General features: G+C 42.5%; 1 protein-coding gene across 2 annotated transcripts in view; it reads left to right on the top strand.

Moving 5' to 3' along the window:
* Window positions 1-18,219, top strand: part of TGFBR3 (transforming growth factor beta receptor 3) — a 210,846-nt gene that overhangs the window by 136,288 nt on the left and 56,339 nt on the right. The gene's annotated exons all lie outside the window — the stretch shown is intronic.

Below are 18,219 nucleotides of genomic sequence, written 5' to 3'. Positions count from 1 at the left end.
CTCCATAGACAATACAGTTAAAAAGCAGATAATTAAAAAGGGAGGAAGGGAAAGCTTTTTATAGAAGAATACCAATGAATAGCTATAGAAGGAATGATGGAATTAGAAAATCATCAGTTTGTAACTGTCATGGTAAAAGTTGATTAGGCAAGAGTCATTAATAGGTGCTGAATCTAGTGGTAGTAGAGGGTATTTGAGGAACGGTATATTTAAATAGTCTTAAATTAGTTATTATTCTAGCCAAAAATCCATATAACCTGAGTCTAATCACGAGCAAATGCTAAAGAAAACTAAATTGGGTCATGTTCTATAGAATAACTGGCCTGTACTCTGCAAAAATGTTAGTCATTGAAGAAAGGTTGAAGAGCCATTCCAGATTGAAGGAGGCTAAAAAGACATCTGTGATCCCTGGGTAAGGAGTGGCCCTGTCACTATGAGGACCATTATGGTGACAATAGGAGAAATTGAAATTGAACCTATAGATTAAAGTATCAATGCTATATTTCATGAATTTAATAATAGTACTTTTCTTATTCAAGAGAATATCCTTCTTAGTAAACATAATACACTTAAGCATTAAGGGTTAAAGGGCCAAATAGTTCAGAGAAAAATTAATATATAGACAGAATATAAAGCAACTATGGCAAGATATTGAAAACTGGCGAATCTAGTTAAGTATACATGAGTTCTTTGTACTGTATTTGCAACTTTGTAAATGTGAATTATTTTCAAAATAAAACATTTTAAACACCAAAGTACATATACAAGATAGGAGTTACTAGTAAGTTAAATTATAGCCTTTTCTGAGAATTTGAACTCTCATTACTTCTAAATTTAAAAGGTCAAAAGTCAGAATTAGTTGTTATTGGGCTTCCCAGTTGGCTCAGTGGTAAAAAATCCACCTGCAAGTGCAAGAGGCACAAGAGACATAGGTTCAGTCCCTGGGTTGGAAAGATCCTGTGGAGGAGGAAATGGCAACCCACTCCAGTATTCTTGCTTGGAGACTTCCTTGGATAGAGAAGTTCATGGTGGTGCAAAGAGTCAGACACAAATGAGGACAGACATATGCATACACACCTTATTGTTATTAGCACATTTATTTAGCATTTAGTATGTGATTCATGGGGTCGCGGAGAGTCGGACACGACTGAGCGACTGAACTGAACTGAATGTTCCAGATATTGCATAAGTGCTCTAATATTTTCTCTTATTTAATTCTCACAATAACCCCATGATGATGGGGATATTTACAGATGCATTTCCAGATGAGAAACTAAGATTTAGAGAGGTTAAGTAGGGACCCAAATCACTTGGCTAGTTACTAGCAGAGTTGAGATTCAAATCCAGAAAGGACTTAACTCTACAAGCATTTATACTAAGTTGGCTCCCTTCATACTCAAAAGCACTGTCAGTCTCCTATAGTGAAAGGCATTTGTGATAGTAAGATTAATGGTCATTACTATAAAATCCTATACTCATTTTGCCCTTATTGTGCAGAGTTGCGCTGTCCAGTTCTGTGGGTACTAGCTGTGTATGTCTATTTAAATGAAGTAAAGTCAGAAATACAATTCCTTAAGCACCCTAACCATTTCAGGAGCTCAATTTCAGGAGCTACTACATTGGGCAGCTTATGAGCAAAGACTTTTGCCTACACTGGTTTGAATCCAAGCAGGAACAAGGGAAAAGTATTTAATTTCTCTAAGCTTGACTTTCCTCAGTTGTAATATGGGAGTGATAATAGTCACTACATTATGAGGTTGTTCTCGTGATTAAATGCAATTACATGTAAAATGTTTAGTGTGGGACCTGGTGTAGATAATTTCATAAACATTACTATCATTTTTGTTGCTTTTTATTATTAGTCATTAGTAAAGACCACTTGGGAAGGATGTTGAATTTACATTTCTAATTATGAAATGTCTAGCTTGGCCAGGGATGCCTGGTGTGCTGCAGTCCTTGGGGTCTCAGAGAGTCGAAACGACTGAGTGGCTGAACAACAGCTAGCTTGGACTCCTTAGACTGAAAGGAGTTCCCGTTTCTTTGGGCTGTAGGTCCAGATGAAAAGTGGGGGTCACATAAATTGTAGTTGCACCCATCGCTTTCTCAATTCTTTCTTCAAACTGCCTCTCTGTGACTTTTAAGGGAAAGTTTCTTACTCCTAGTTATTATTTATTTGCTTTAATTCTGTTTAACATCAGTAAGAACTGCTTCTTGGCCATCAGCTTATGACACACTAACAATGAACCGCAGGGGATGGTTTTAGTAAACAGTTGAACATCAGCCCTATCTGGAGTTTATCCCATGTAAGGAGATTGTAGATCAAGTGATGAAACTCAAATTACCAACACATGGGAGGCAGCATTGGGAGAAGTCAAGGATTCAAATTCTGGGGCACCTTAACTCTGCCTTGCTGTCCAACAGGCTTTCTTTAGGGAAAATGGTTTTCTCTATCTGTGCATTTCCTCATGACCTGGAAGAGATGGTGGAGCATCTGTTGTTCATTCCGGTTCTTAGATCATTAGACAATGAAAGGGTAGAAGTTCTCTCACAGGCTGGGCAACTCTCCCTAACAGAGATGATTCTGAAGGGAACAAGGCACGGAGAGCTCTTCCCTTGTTCTCTGTAACTTGAAATGGATGACTTGATAGCCACTGGGGCAGAGGGATCTGAATAGATAATTGTAGGTGTGTTTCCTTTATTCATTCATTGTAGTTAGAGGTAAGGGATAAGATAACTAAATTATTTTACATAAAGTGTTTGATCCAAACACTTCAGAAGTTCCCTGGAATCTTTGGAAACTGAGGCTTAGCCATCTCCTTCAGTGTCTTTTCCCAGGTTACCTGGAGAACCCAAGGGAGCTGAGGAGAGAGGTTAGGTCCCATGATTCTCAGTCTAATATGTGCATGTCCTTTGCTGATGGATTTGTATTACTGTCCTAAAGCTGTCTTTACTTTAGAGTTATAATACTTTAAAAGGTGTGTGTGTGTGTGTGTGTGTGTGTGTTGTCTGTATTATGTGACTTGCAAGATCTTAGTTCTCTGATCAGGGATTGGGGCACCCTCAGCAGTGAAAGCACGGAGTCCTAACCACTGGACTGCTAGAGAATTTCCAACAGTTATTATTTTTAAGTAGGATTGTGCTGTGCTTAGCTGCTCAGTCGTGTCCGACTCTCTGTGACCCCATGGACTATATAGCACGCCAGGCTCCTCTGTTTGTGAGGATTCTTCAGGCAAGAATACTGGAGTGGGTTGGCATGCCCTCCTCCAGGGGATCTTCCCAACCCAGGGATCAAACCCCAGTCTCCCACATTGCAGGCCATTCTTTACCATCTGAGCCAATAGGGAGGCCCAAGAATACTGGAGTGGGTAGCTTATCCCTCCTCCAGGGTATCTTCCTGACCCAGGAATTGAACTGGGGTCTCCTGCATTGCAGGCGGATTCTTTTCCAGCTGAGCTTCGGGGGAAGCCCAGGATTTTGAGAGAAGTTCAAGTAATGATATTTACTCATCTACAACCAGGTGACCTTTTAAGTTGTCAAGTCTGCATTATTATAACTGCCCAATTTACAAAAGGAAACCTTTCATAATTAGTTAGCAGGATCTTGTGTTACACAGACTGTCTCAGACACCTACAAGGATGACTGAAAACATTATATTTTAATGTCATCTTAAGAAGATATCTGTTTATCTGTTTTCTACTGTCAAACTTTTTCAGTCCTTCTCTTGATTCCACTGTGCAGGCAAGAGGGAGTGTGTCAGATAGGGAGAAAGTGGGATTGAGTTTCCTCTGCAAGTGCTGTTCTTTTATCTGGTTGTTCTGGTTACCTCAGAAATGGGAGTGGATGAGAGTGATAATTTCAGGCTGAGTGTCAAGTAGTTAGATCTTTGAGTATGTCACACACACACACGATCAAGTTGTCACAGCCTTATAGGTTTTATTTTGCAAGGTGTAGGGATATCCCAGAGAAGATTGGGTCAGTGAGAGTTATCCTTCAGTGCAACCCAAAATAAAAATAATCCTACTCTCTCAATCTGTCACATTGAAACTACAAGTACAAACTCTCTTAGAAGGATCATCTAAACTTATTTTTATTTATGCAATTATTTCTGCATCAAAGACAAAGTAGGGCAATAAATGTCTGAACTTTTAACCTAAGTTTGCTAAAAATGATTGAACAGAGCCACAGTACTGGATTATCTTTAAAACATGCTACAATTTGAATAGGCATTTCTCCAAAGAAAAAACACAAATGGCCAATAAACATGTGAAAAGATGCTCAATATCATTAGTCATTAGGAAAATGCAAAGATATATGATACAGGGTGCTTGGGACTGGTGCACTGGGATGACCCAGAGGGGATGAGATGGGGAGGGAGGTGGGAGGGGAGTTCAGGATGGGGAACACAAGGACACCCGTGGTAGATTCAAGTCAATGTATGGCAAAACCAATACAATATTGTAAAGTAAAATAAATAAACAGAAAAAAGAAAAAGAAAACCAAGAAAAACAAAACCAAAAAATAAATAAAACCACAATGAGAATCCACTTCACATTCACTAGAATGGCTTTAATACAAATGGCAGATAATGACAAGTGGTGTTGAAGATTTAGGGGAATTGGAATTCCCATACATTGTTGGTGGGAAGGTAAGATATTGCTTGGGAGGGATTGGGGGCAGGAGGAGAAGGGGACGACAGAGAATGAGATGACTGGATCGCATCACTGACTCGATGGACATGAGTCTGAGTGAACTCCGGAGTTGGTGATGGACAGGGAGGCCTGGCGTGCTGTGATTCATGGGGTCGCAAAGAGTCAGACATGACTGAGCAACTGAACTGAACTGAAAATAGTGCTTTAGAAGACAATTGGGCAAAATATATGTGCATGGAAAAACTTGTCCACAATTATTTATAACAGCATAATTCATAATAATAATAAAGTGAAAACAACCCAAATGTCCACCAGCTGGTGAAGGGTTAAAAAGTGGTATATCTATACCCTGAGATATTATTTGACCAAAGGAATGAAGTACTGATACATGCAACAGTATGGATGAACCTTGAAAACATAAACAAAAGAAGTGAAAGTGAAGTCGTTCAGTTGTGTCCGACTCTTTGCGACCCCATGGACTGTAGCCTACTGGGCTCCTCTGTCCATGGGATTTTCCAGGCAAGAGTACTGTAGTGGGTTGCCATTTACTTCTCCATAAAAGAAGTCAGACACAGCAATCGACAGTGCATGATTCCATTTATATGAAATGTCCAAAACAGGCAAATCCATAGAGATGGAAAGACAATCAGTAGTTGCCAGAGGCTAGTGGGAGAGGAGGATGGGAAATGGCTACTCATGGTATGGAGTTTCTTTGGGGTGAAAAATGTTCTTAAATTAGATAATGGTGATTATTACCACAGTTGTGAATATACTTAAAACACTGACTTGTACAGTTTAAAAGGAGGAATATTATGATATCTCAATAAAGTGAATTATAAGGGTAAATTGTATAATTTTGTTTATGTAATTTATATAATAGAATTATAATAAGGTTGAATTACATCTTAATAAAGCTGTTAGAAAAAAACTTGCTACAGAATTATTTTCAAAATGATTGTAAAATCAGTGAACCCAACTTTAAAATCATTTTTCTTTATTCTGTGAGTTTTATTTAAAAAGAAAAGCAAAAAACCTTGCTTTATTTGTATTACAAACCTGAGCATTCTCTCCTGCAAGGTCTGCAGACTTTGAACTCTAGAACAAGCTGCTGCTGCTGCTGCTGCTAAGTCACTTCAGTCGTGTCCGACTCTGTGTGACCCCATAGACGGAAGCCCACCAGGCTCCCCTGTCCCTGGGATTCTCTAGGCAAGAACACTGGAGTGGGTTGCCATTTCCTTCTCCAATGTGTGAAAGTGAAAAGTGAAAGTGAAGTCGCTCAGTCGTGTCCGACCATTAATGACCCCACGGACTGCAGCCTACCAGGCTCCTCCATCCATGGGATTTTTCAGGCAAGAGTACTGGAGTGGCTTGCCATTGCCTTCTCCGCTGGAATAAGCAGATGTTCTTAAATGCCTGGTTTCTAGTAACATGAAATGTCTAATCCAGGGGTCTTTGCAGCCTTTATTTTGTTTTGTTTTTTTATTTACTTTTGGCTGCACTGGGTCTTCATTGCTGCACAGGCTTTCTCTAGTTGTGGCGAGTGGGGGCTCCTCTTTGTTGGGGTGCTTGAGGGAGATAAGCAGCAACTTCTTCCAACCTCATTCACTCGTGGGATTACAGTGCTGTGATTTATTTTTTCCAGCCGTTTATCAGTAAAATCAGGAAAGAAATGCCTGTAAATATGTGTATTTGAACTAAGGTGGTGAGTCAAAGGGGTCCCCTTAAATGTAGAGTTTCCAGTATTTGGGGCATACTTAACACCAAAATATTATTCATTGTTTGCCTGAAATTCAGATTTAACTACGCATCCTGATTTTATCTGTCAGTTCTATCCAGAGGTAACTCAGATTTTTGTTTCTAGTTCACACTCTGGCCTGGGTGTCAGGAGGCCCAAGTACTAATCTTTGGTTCCATCACTAACTAATTATACATCAAGCACTATACAAAATCACTTAACTACCCACGTCTCAGTTTCCTCATCTCAAAAGTTAGGAGGTAGTACTAGTCAATCTCTGAAGTTCCTCCCAGTTTTCAAACTCTCCAAGAATGATAGTACAACTTCTATATACTAATATTACAACCCAGTTTAACTGGAAACAGAAAATGGTAATCTGAACATTGCCCCTTCAGCAAATCCAAGTAAATATCAGGGCAGGGCAATTGAAATAAATGAGAGAAACCAAATTCTATGCTCTTTGGATTAAAAACAAATAAAAATTTAACTCTAATGAAAAATGTAAATTAATACCAGGACCATGCTTAATATTTAAACCCTAGTTTTATGTTTATGACGGGGGTCAGGAATTGGGTAAAGAGGCTAAGGTTGCCAAAATTTGTTATCCCTGTCACTTAAACTTTGGTGGGAGGGGAGAGGTCCAAATATGTTGGGGCTATGCCACCAAACCACAGGCAGTTCTCTGGTCTGCACGGCAGTTTGGATGACTGACAAGGCTCAGTGAAAAACAAGTGCTATTTGTTTTCCTGTGCCCAGTATTTAACTGGAAATCAGAAGGCGAAATTTCCAATCAGTTGTTAAATAGCCCCAGATGTGTGCTTAGCATTGCTGTAGGAAGGGACTTGCACAGCCTGTAGCACAGCGCATGTCCAGAAATTCCTCTTCTGAATCCAAGTGATGTGTAACTGAGCCCTGAGCATCCAAAAATACCCTCTGAATAGCTCAGATATTCAAGTTTGCTTGTGGAGGAGGGAACTTTTTAAAAATTTCTGTATTCTCTGCTATGTTGCAGTTAACAAACCTGGACATGATTTCCTTTTTTCTTTTTGAATTTCCTCCTTTCTCTTGTTTGGCAGTTCTCCCCCACTTCAGAAAAACATGGCGTTAGCATACTTGGTGTGACGGTTTCTGTAGCTACTTGTTCATTCATCCAACACCCATTTTTCAGTGCCTGCAGGATACTGGGAACTGTGCTAAGTGTGGAGGCTCCAGAGCGAAATGGGGTGGATTGCCTGCCCTCAAGTAAGATGGGAAAGATGGTTATGAGACTGGGAAGTACCACTGTCAGATCCTGAAAACTGGAGAATATGCAAATCCTCTTATTTCAAGTGAAATTAAGGCAGCTCCCTCTGTGAGGCTGACCCAGGAGCAGCGTGTGGTTGAGTGCTTAGGGGTGCTGACCTAAGCACCAGAAGTGCTTAACCGGAAGTGTCACCCCTATATACTAGGGGTCCAGATATGCCATTTTGGATTTTCCAGTGAGGTCTTTCCCAAAATAACTTCTCTCTTAAAGGCAGATTAAATAGCTAAACGTTTCAAGATTGGTTCTTCCTTTTTCTTTCTTAAAAACATCCCTTGTGGAATGACTCACTGTGTCCTGTGGGATATTCCAAGTGGTTGTGTACCAGGCACTTTTGTTCCAGAGGCTGCTTATCTCCTGGTTTTGTGGCTTGTCCATAAGAGCCTTAATTATAAGGGGCTTGGTCCTTTCATGAACTGGAGTCGGTCAACTACCATATTTCCTAGGAGTGAGTTTCTGGTCCTTTTGCGGCAAGAGAGCTCTTCCTAAATGTCACGGAGGTAATTAAGAGCATTGGAAAGAGTCCAGTTTCAGCTAGTAATCTTGGTCCAGAAAGAGTTCTTGAAACACTTCCTAGGATTTACCCTAACTCGTTGTATGAAAGCTGGTGAATGCTGCCAGTGAGTGGCCCCTTGGCCTTCTGAGGTTTGCATGGGTGTATTCTTCCTGATCAAGACATCCTGTCCTGAAGGGTTCACGCAAACACAGACTTTTCCTGCCTCTGCTGGACTTGCTGTGCCATGTCTGCGTGGGAGAGGGCTGGTGTTTCTTTGTGTAGAATCCCATGGTGTCCTTTAAGGCTTTACTGTTTCAGGCCGATCTGGTAATGTGAGGAATCTGCCCTTCCCAAGCATTGGGCAATTGTATCAAATGTTACATCTCCAGTGCCCTTGGTGAATGTGGTAGGCAGCCTCCAGAGAGCTGTTTGGTAGAAAAAGCAAATATTTTGTTAAGGGAGATTGAAGAATACTTTTTTCATGTCATGAGATAGGGGAACTGTCTCCTGGGAAGTACTAGTGAGGCTGACTTGAAAGCTCATTGGCGTTGCATTGGTCCTCTCATGAATTGCAGACATTGAGGTCCTTGGTAAGCATTCCCCACAGGGAGCTGATATTCACTGTTTCTCAAAAGGACCACAGAACATCCTGACTCCTTCTTAGGCAGAGTCATTGGAATTATTTGAGGCAGCCAAACATAGGATAAATGGTTTTCCCCAAGACCTAGTTGCAAGAGGTTGTCCTGACTGTGTCTGACTGTACATAACAAAAATATTCTCAGATGCTGTGTGAAGCTTCTGAAATAGCGCTACCGGTGCTCTACCCATGGTTGGAAGTTAGCTATAGTGGCTGCCACCTTCAAAGTAGCAAAGCCTTCTAAAAGGGATTGAAACACCCCCATTTTTTTTTTAAGTCTTTATTGAATTTGTTACAATATTGTTTGGTGTTTCGGCCCAGAAGCATGTGGGATCTTAGCTCCTCAACCAGGGACAGAAACCACACCCCCTACATTGGAAGGGAAAATCTTAACTGCTAGACCACCAGGGAAGTCCCCCCTACCGGTGTTTTGAGCCCTTCTTTCTGTGATATTTTCCCCTTTGTTTGGAGCCTTTGCCATTGTCCCTCAGTCATAGACAGTACAAGGAAGGTGACTCTCCTAAGGGATATCATTCAGGTAACAACTTAAAAACAACATCAAGTCCGTGGGTTCCTCCGCTTGTGCTCTCTTGGTCAACCCCACCAGGATGCCCAGCTCTAATATCTGCATCTGTCCTTAGGCCTCTGGGGATCATTTCTTCATTGACGTTAAATGTGTTCAGTTCAGCCTGCCCAGCTTTGGCATAGGAGATCACCTTAGTCTTCTCCAGAGACTGTGAACCTTACACTGGAAAACTATGCAGCTTGCTTTTGGTTGGAAGCTAAGCTGAAGGAAGTTCAAGAGGGCTCCAGCCAGTGGTTTGGATTAAAGGCCCCACTCCATCCTGGCACCCAAGGATATGTCCCTTTAGAACCCCTTTCCCCAAAGTGTTCTTAGGTCTGTGGTTTCTGGGTCAGAATATGCAGCTCCATTCTCTTGGAGCTTGCATCAGCCCTTCACAGAAGCTGTATCAGTCAGGGGTTATCCAGAAAGGAAACCAGTAGGAGGTATATACGGGGAGAGATTTATTGCAGGAAATTGGCTTGCACCACTGTGGGCACAGGCAAAGCAAGTCAGACATCCATAGGGCCGGCAGTCAGGTAGGGTGGCTGGAACTCTCTAGCAGGAGTGGAGCTGCTGTCCACAGATGGAATTCCTTCTTCCTTAGGGAAGCCTCAGCTCTCCTGTTAATGCCTTTCAACTGATTGAATCAGACACACACAGATTAGCTAAAATAGTCCCTTACTTAGAGTCGCCTGGGTATGGACTTCAATTACATCTACAGAATACCTTTACAGCACATCTAGATTATTGTTTGATTGAATAATTGGAGACTATAGCCAAGCCAAACTGACATATAAAACTGAATGTCACAGAGGCTTCTATATTTAACATTTTTACAGCCTGATGTTCTTGTCATCATAGATCCACTATAGTCTCTATTGAGTCATTTTCCGATCCTGTGGCACTTTTTGTCACTGTTGTTTACCATAACAGACCTCTCTTCTTTCCGCCAAGCAGTTCTTTGCTTCCACATCAGTCATTATGATTTTCTATCTGCCCCTTCCATTCTGTTTCTCCTCCACTGCTGCCAGCATGAGTCCTCCAGCTGCTGGGAAACGGGAGAGAGAGAGAGAGACAGAGAGATGGACAGAGAGAGAAGGAGATAACCAGACAGGGAGACTGTGCAAGAGGCAGAGAAAGCATGATCCCCAGCCCTGCCTCACTGCTCGCCTTTGCCACTCTTACAAACCTGGGTTTGTATTGCATAGTTTTTGGAGTTCTGCAGATGAAGTTTGAGCATGCACTTGTCCCTTGCTAAATTTCTGTAAGCTGGGGCTTTACCTGACCTCTCAGTAGGAACTCTGACAATAGAGTTGTCAGATGTGAGGATTCAGAATCTATGAAATGTGCACTGAGTGACCTGTAATTGCTTTTATGATTTTCTCTCCCAGTCTTCTATTGATGTGAGCCCAGGGGTTCCTATCTACCTCACTTTACTGATTTCTTGAGCTTAGTAGCTACTACTCCATGGAGGTGGAATAGAAAGAGCTCTGGAGTGAGAAGAGAGGTGTTTGGTTTTTTGTCAACCCTGCTTTCTACCAACTTTGTGCCCCAGGCGTATTCTTTAACTTCTTTGAACCCTACTTTTCTTGTTTGGAACTTAGATTGTCCGGTCTTGATAAAGAAGAACTCTGTAGAGGGAATTACAGGTGCCTGTTTGGAAGCCAGGTGTTTGAAAAATTCAGTTTGTGACCTTGAACCTGCTTTGGCAGATTGGATATAACTTAAAAGAAAAATAGAGGAAAGAATCCTTCTTAGTGAGGAATTTCCCAGAAGCACATTTGGTGGGCCACAGTACATTGTGGATCATGGCAAGGACTGGTAATGATGCCAGCATTTTGTTTACTTCCTAGAAAACACTGTAGATGATAGTTCAGTTCAGTCACTCAGTCGTGTCCGACTCTTTGCGACCCCATGAATCACAGCACACCAGGCCTCCCTGTCCATCACCAACTCCCAGAGTTCACTCAAATTCATGTCCATCGAGTCGGTGATGCCATCCAGCCATCTCATTCCCTTTCGTCCCCTTCTCCTCCTGCCCCCAATCCCTCCCAGCCTCAGAGTTTTTTCCAGTGAGTCAACTCTTCACATGAGGTGGCCGAAGTATTGGAGTTTCAGCTTTAGCATCAGTCCTTCCAATGAACACCCAGGACTGATCTCCTTTAGAATGGACTGGTTGGATCTCCTTGCAGTCCAAGGGACTCTCAAGAGTCTTCTCCAACACCACAGTTCAAAAGTCAATTCTTCGGCGATCAGCTTTCTTCACAGTCCAACTCTCACATCCATACATGACCACGGGAAAAACCATAGCCTTGACTAGACGGACCTTTGTTGGCAAAGTAATGTCTCTGCTTTTAAATACACTTTAAATTTTGGGTCACACTCCTTCTTACATCATGCTATATTGGAAGATGGGAAAGGGTAAATATAAGAGTCTTGAGAGATGATTTTATAAGGTCATTGAGGATCCCTATGTGGCCTGGGGCTTTACTTTGGAAAACTCTACATTATAAAGCAGCTTACACTTCATCAATTTGGTAACCTGTGGGGACTGAGTTCGTCTTTCAGATGCAGTGAGTTATTTTGCTTGTCTTTGTGTATGTGCGTATTCATTTATACTTTCAGTTTTGTAACATTTCCATGGGAGATTAGAGTATTGCTTTTGTACTGGCTCATGCTCAAGTTTGTGCGTGTTTCTATTCTGTGGGTAGCATCTCAGAGCTTTCCTCTTGGACATGTGTAAATATGTAGGGCATTAAGAACAGAGGGCACTTTCAATCCTTTAGTTCTTTATATTTCAACAGAAATAAAAATTAAAAGCAGAGGATGAGGGATGATTTGGGAGAATGGCATTGAAACATGTATGTTGTCATATGTGAAACGAATCACCAGTTCAGGGTCGATGCATGTTACAGGATGCTCAGGGCTGGTGTGCGGGGATGACCCAGAGGGAGGATAAAGGAAGGAGGGAGATGGGAGGGGGGGTTCAGAAGGGGGAACTCATGTGCACCCGGGGTGGATTCATGTCAATGTATGGCAAAACCAACCAATATAATATTGTAAAATAATTCGCCCCCAATAAAAAAACATAAAAAGTAAAAAAAAAACAAAAAGCAGAGGATGATCACCATGAATGTTTTGAGAAAAATTGTTGAATATGTTTTAAGTCATTTTGTTGGACAGAGTAATCTGGTTGTGGATACAAAATTAAAGCATCCAGAAATTTTTAAATGGTCACATGGATTCATGTTTCTTGAGTGCACTGTTGGCAGAGACCACAATCACATGGCTTATGAATATTTAGCTTTGCAAATTATGCCTGTAGGTTCCATGGGCATGGAAGTTATTATTTGTTTTAAAAAAGCTTTGAAAAAAACAGTTATGATATATGGTTAATAGAAAACAGGTTTCAAATCACATGACAGGAGGAAATAGGTAAGCACAGTCCTACCAGGAATTGGGGTAGGGAGAATGTGTGATTTTCCTCTTTCAGAATGTAGGGTTCTGTCCTCATTTGGGAGGTAAATGTTTCAATACTGTTCCAGCACTTTATGTAAGTTTATTTTTGCTGGACTTGGTGCATGAAATACATCAAAGCATCATCTCCTCAGTGCCTTTCTGTGTGGGCACTGTTATGAGTTCTAGGGCCGATCAGATCTGCATAGATCTTACTTATGCAAAAACCTAAACTCTAGAGAAACGTCTCTCATACTTTACCATAAGTCTTTTTCTCCCCCCTAGAATTGAGCTAATAAATTCTTGGCATGGCAGGTGTTTCTGAAATGACCGTGTATTTTGCTTTGCTTTATTTGTTTTCCTTATTTTCTTCTGTTCTCTTAAGCAGGCATCTCTAGAAAGAGATGTGTTGGTGCAAGTGTCAGGAAAAAGGAATAGGAGTAGTAAAGATTGGGTGTAAGGCAAGTCAGAAGAGGGAGAGGAGCTGACCCTGATTGTGCAAGTGCTGAACTTTCAGCAATGCCAAAGTCATGTAAATGTATGAAGCTGGGTATGTGCCTTAGGGCAGCCTCATGGAGCTGTAACCTGAATAGCATAACAGGCACTCACCCAAGTGATAACTCAAGCTTCAAATGGACTGCAGCCCAGCTATTGGGTGTGTGTGTGTGAGAGAGAGAGACACACACAGAGAGATTTATTGATTGATTGTTGAAACAGATTTTCCTCTGACATTTCAGCAGGCATTTCTTTATCATTGGGGAGCTATGGTTCCTCATTTCACAGGGCACATTTCTATCTTTTTTTATATATAAGAAGATGACTCCCAAAATGACTTGCTTTACTCTATCCCTCTTGGCTTTTTTAAAAACTAGTGTGCAGGAGAAAATTCTTGCTTGTTCTCCAAGCAATCCTATTCATGCTTTACAAAGATTACATAATGTTTTTATCTATGGCCTAGAGCAGTGATCCTCAAGTATGCCTGGCCATCATGGGGTGGCAGGCAGATGATTATAAAGCAGTCTCCTGGACCCTACATTCCCACCCCACCCCAGAATCTGCATGTTAACATACTCCTGCGGTGATACGTTGGTTTGAGGATCACACTTCTGAAAGAGGTGGATGTCTTCCTTTTTTAAAAAATTAATTAATTAGACTGTGCTGCATTGGGTCTTCATTGCTGCGGTTTTCTCTGGCTGTGGCAAGCCAGGGCGCCTCTTCATTGTGGTGCATGGGCTTCTCATTGCAGTGACTTCTCTAGTTACAGAGCACAGGCTCTAGGGCACGCAGGCTTCAATAGTTGCGATAGTCGGGGTCAGTAGTTGTGGCTTACAGGCTTAGCTGCTCCTCGGCATGTGTGATCTTCCCTGACCAGGAATGGAACCCGTGGCAGGCAGATTCTTATCCACTGTACCACCAGGGAATTCTGAGACATCTTCTTATCCCTGGTTTTACTATATCTTCAAAATCTGGTGTGTATTTTACATTTATGACATTGATCAATTTAATTACGTACATTTCAGGCTCTCAATGGCTAGTGGCTACTGTACTGAACAGCAGTAGAGCAAGGAGGGCCTGACTCTCTGGCAGACACAGAATTAACCATGGCACTCTTTCCCCTCTCTCCCCTGCTCCTAAATATGACCTCAGAATACTTTCTAGCACAGAGCTTTAGGCAGCCACTGCCAGTTAATGGGACCTCAGGATTCATGCATTCATCAAATAGTTATTGAGTGTCTTTTTTATATCCAACACTGTGCCTTGGATATGCCTATAAGCAAATCTGTCTAAAATCCCAGCCTCTGAAGGAGCTTACATACTAGTGGGAGGAGATGGGCTATAGGCATAATATATTAGTAAATTACATGGTAGTTTAGAAGCTGACTATACTATACTCTAGAAATAAGAATATGTAATTCAGGTTTGGGTGCTAGAGTTGGGGCTGCGGGGTGGTTGGATTGTAATTTTATATAAGCCCCGTTGAGAAGGTAATGTGAGTAGACATGAAGGCAGAAACTTCAGAGAAGACTTAACTGCCACCCAGGCAGTTAAGCACAGCCTGCATTTTCATCTGGGAGCATGGATGAGGTAGAAGAAGGCAGGTAGGACTAAGTGAGAACTTAAAATATGGCATTATCCTCAGCAACGATTCTGTCTCCCTCCACACTGAAGAGACCACACCAGCTTGGGGGAGGCCAGAGAGAGGCTGTGAGGCAACTGCCAGGCCTCTGAGTCAGCTGATGTGCTGAGATAAGTGCTAAGATGAGGAGCCCCAGTTCCAGGAAAATAGCGTCTACACCCATTAACCAGCATTGCTTCCCTTCACTGGGCCTGGAGAGATCCATCTTGAGGCTTCAGTGGGTCTGCTTAGAACTTTAAGAGTTAAAGCTTAAACACAGGTGTGGAAACAAAAGGGCTGGTTGCCTCTTTTGCTTTTTTTCTTGCTCTTTGGACAAGGTTGTTGAATCTGATCCAGAAAAAATAACAAACTTGGCTCTTGTTGCCTAGCCGTAAGTTCTTGTAATAAAACTCCCAGCACTGGCAGAGAGAGTAATGTTCTTTAAAAAAAAGTCTGGTAGCATAATCAGAATTTAAAATATAAATGGTGCGCATGGTTTCAGTAGGGAAGAGCAGTCAGGAGAGGGGGTGGTCCAGTGCATTTCGAGGCCTGGGGCCTGGTGGACAGTCCGGTGCTTCATGTCTGTCGCTTCAATGGACACTTGCTAAAGTTCAGGATTCTCAGAGCTTGGGGCTCTGTTCGTTCCCACAGGAAAACGTTTGTCATGTTGGAATGTCAGAGGACTGGGTTTTAATTAGTAAGCAGGAGAAAAGTTCAGTGGTTTCTGCAGGAAGGCACGGAACTACTAAATGATTTAATAATTGGTTTTTAGGGGAGTTAGGAGGTGAAAAATCAAAGACTAGTTTTAAAGCCTGGCAAAAGATCATTTCCTGGGCAGTGAGGGAAGCAAGGTTTGTAAGAATAAAGATATTCTGGCTTAGCCTTTCCTGTAAGTAACACCATTGAGCTTTCATTCAGCAAGTGGTTACTGAGTCTCTACTTTATGCCAAGCACCTTGCCAGGCCCAGGAGATGATTCAGAACGAGCTAGGTTCTTTCTTGGCCCTCATGGTGCTTGTCAGGTAGGATGGCAACAGGTTTGCTGGTAAATGGTAGCAGTTCATGTGAGAGAGGGGCTGGGCTCGTGGGGTGCACATGGCAGCTCCATCTCCAGGAAAGAAAGGGAGTCTGAGAGGTTTTACAGAGAAGGTAATACCTGTGGGGACAAGGAGCAGTTACACGGTGAGCACGGAGTAGGGGATGAGCAAGCCGGGTGGGGAGCAGAATGTAAAATGACCCAGGAGATCTTAAGTAGCATGATGTGCTGTGCCACTGTGAATGATTTCACAGGGCAGGTGCTTGGGGGAGGTTTGGGAAGTGGGGCGAGCAGAAGCCCTCTCTGATCATGTGCCAGTTAAGATGCTGAGATGCTATTCTCCATCATCATGTGTTTTACTTTTTAGAAGGATCTCCTTGGTGATCATGTGGATGAGGAGTGGAGCGAGATAGGAGTGGCCGCTTACACAGCAGGAGGTTACTGTAATGGTTGAGATGTGGGGTTGGTTGAGATGTAAGAGCCAGCAGCAGGGTGGGTAGCAGGGCAAGGATCTGCAAATAAGGTGGAGGGTGGAATGAATTGCCTTGAAAAGTTTCTGCTGTTTTATCCAAAAGTAAAACCCTTGCTCTTAACATTTTAAAAAACAATTCCATATACAGTCATGTGGTAATTATCCTTGTAATAGTGATTGTAACCCCTCCTCATGTTAGAAACATACTGTTTTCCCTCTCTCTCTTTTTTTTTTTTTTTTCGCTATTCTCTACATCTCTTCTCTTCCACAAACTTTAGCCCAAACCAGACTCTAGCAAGGACTCCACTCTAGGGAGATCAGGCAGGGACTGGAGTGCTGACTGGTAGAGGAGTGGCACTGGCCTGTCATGTCTTTATTTCAGGAGAGCTCTTGAGCGGTCCTAGGATGACGCCCTTGCAAACGAGATGAGGACTGTTCCATGAGATCAGTTTGTAGTTGGTGAACAGCCTGCAGGCACGCTAAGTCACTTCAGTGGTGTCTTGACTCTTTGTGACGCTATGGACTGTAGCCCACCAGGCTCCTCTGTCCATGGGATTCTCCAGACAAGAATACTGGAGTGGGTTGCCATGCCATCCTCCAGGGGATCTTCCCAACCCAGGGATCAAACCCACATCTCCTTCAGCTTCTGCACTGCAGGTGGATTCTTTACCACTGCACCACTGGGGAAGCCCTGGTAAACAGCCTGGGCTCCTGCAAGTTCTGTTGCATGTGCTCAGGTCAGCATGGGAATGTGCCTGCAAGTCAACAGACCTCAGCCTTGTCTGGTTCAGCATCTCAGGGATTTAGACGAGTGTGGAGACAGCACACACATGAAGTTTAGAGATTTTTGACAACCAACAGAATAGATTTTTATATGGTCTCTACAGAATTGAAATGAGTCTAAAGACTTTGATTTATATTAAAGATACACCAGTGTAGGGGAGGGAGGAGGAGAGCCTTGAGCTGATAAAATCAAGACCTGAGACTTGAGGTACTGTTATCCCTGTCTCCACCTCCCTGGTGTGAGCTGCCGTTCTTTCTCCCCTGGATTATTCCAGAAGTCTACTACTAGTCTCCTGCTCCTTGTCTCTTTTCAGTCTAGACTAACCATAGCAGCCTGAGTGATTTGTTAGATGTTTTCATGAATCCTCAGTGGCGGCCCATCTCACCCAGACTAAACACCACAGTCCTTTTCAGTGGTCTGTAAGATCCTCTACTGGTCTCCTCTGTGACCTCTCTGACCTTTACTCCTGCTCATCTCCATCTCACCCCTGTGCTCCAGCCACTCCAGCCTCCTTGCTGTCTCTTTTCTGTGCCAGGCTTGCTGCTGTCCCCTCCCCAGCACCCTTCCCCTGACGTCCGCATGGCTGCCTCTGTCATCTCCTTCCGTTCTTGACCTGCCCGTGACTTTCTCAGTCAGATTTTACACTTGAAAGTAGAGTGCCCCTCTTCTCTCCTCTCAGTTTATATCATTCCTTCACACTTGTTAACATGTATTTTAATTGTTTATTTTGTTCCTCTGATTTCCTTGCTAGACTATAAGCTTCACAAAGCAGGGAATTTTGTCTGTTGCCTTCTCCACTATATTCCCAGCACTTCGAACAATGCTTGGCTCTCAGATATTTGTTGGATGTTTGTTTAAAGCATAAACGAATGGATATGAGATTATAGTAGGGTTCAGCTGATACAAAAGCTGATGTGATCTTGGGCCTCATGCAGTGTCCATAGAAAAATATTCGTTAAGAATTGGCTCACGTG

This window comes from Moschus berezovskii, chromosome 4 (assembly GCF_049115385.1).
Source record: "Moschus berezovskii isolate FMDL1 chromosome 4, NW_MosBer_1.0, whole genome shotgun sequence".
Taxonomy (NCBI): Eukaryota; Metazoa; Chordata; class Mammalia; order Artiodactyla; family Moschidae; genus Moschus; species Moschus berezovskii.
Note: the sequence above shows the minus strand (reverse complement) of the source record. Positions and strands in the feature narration are given on the sequence as shown.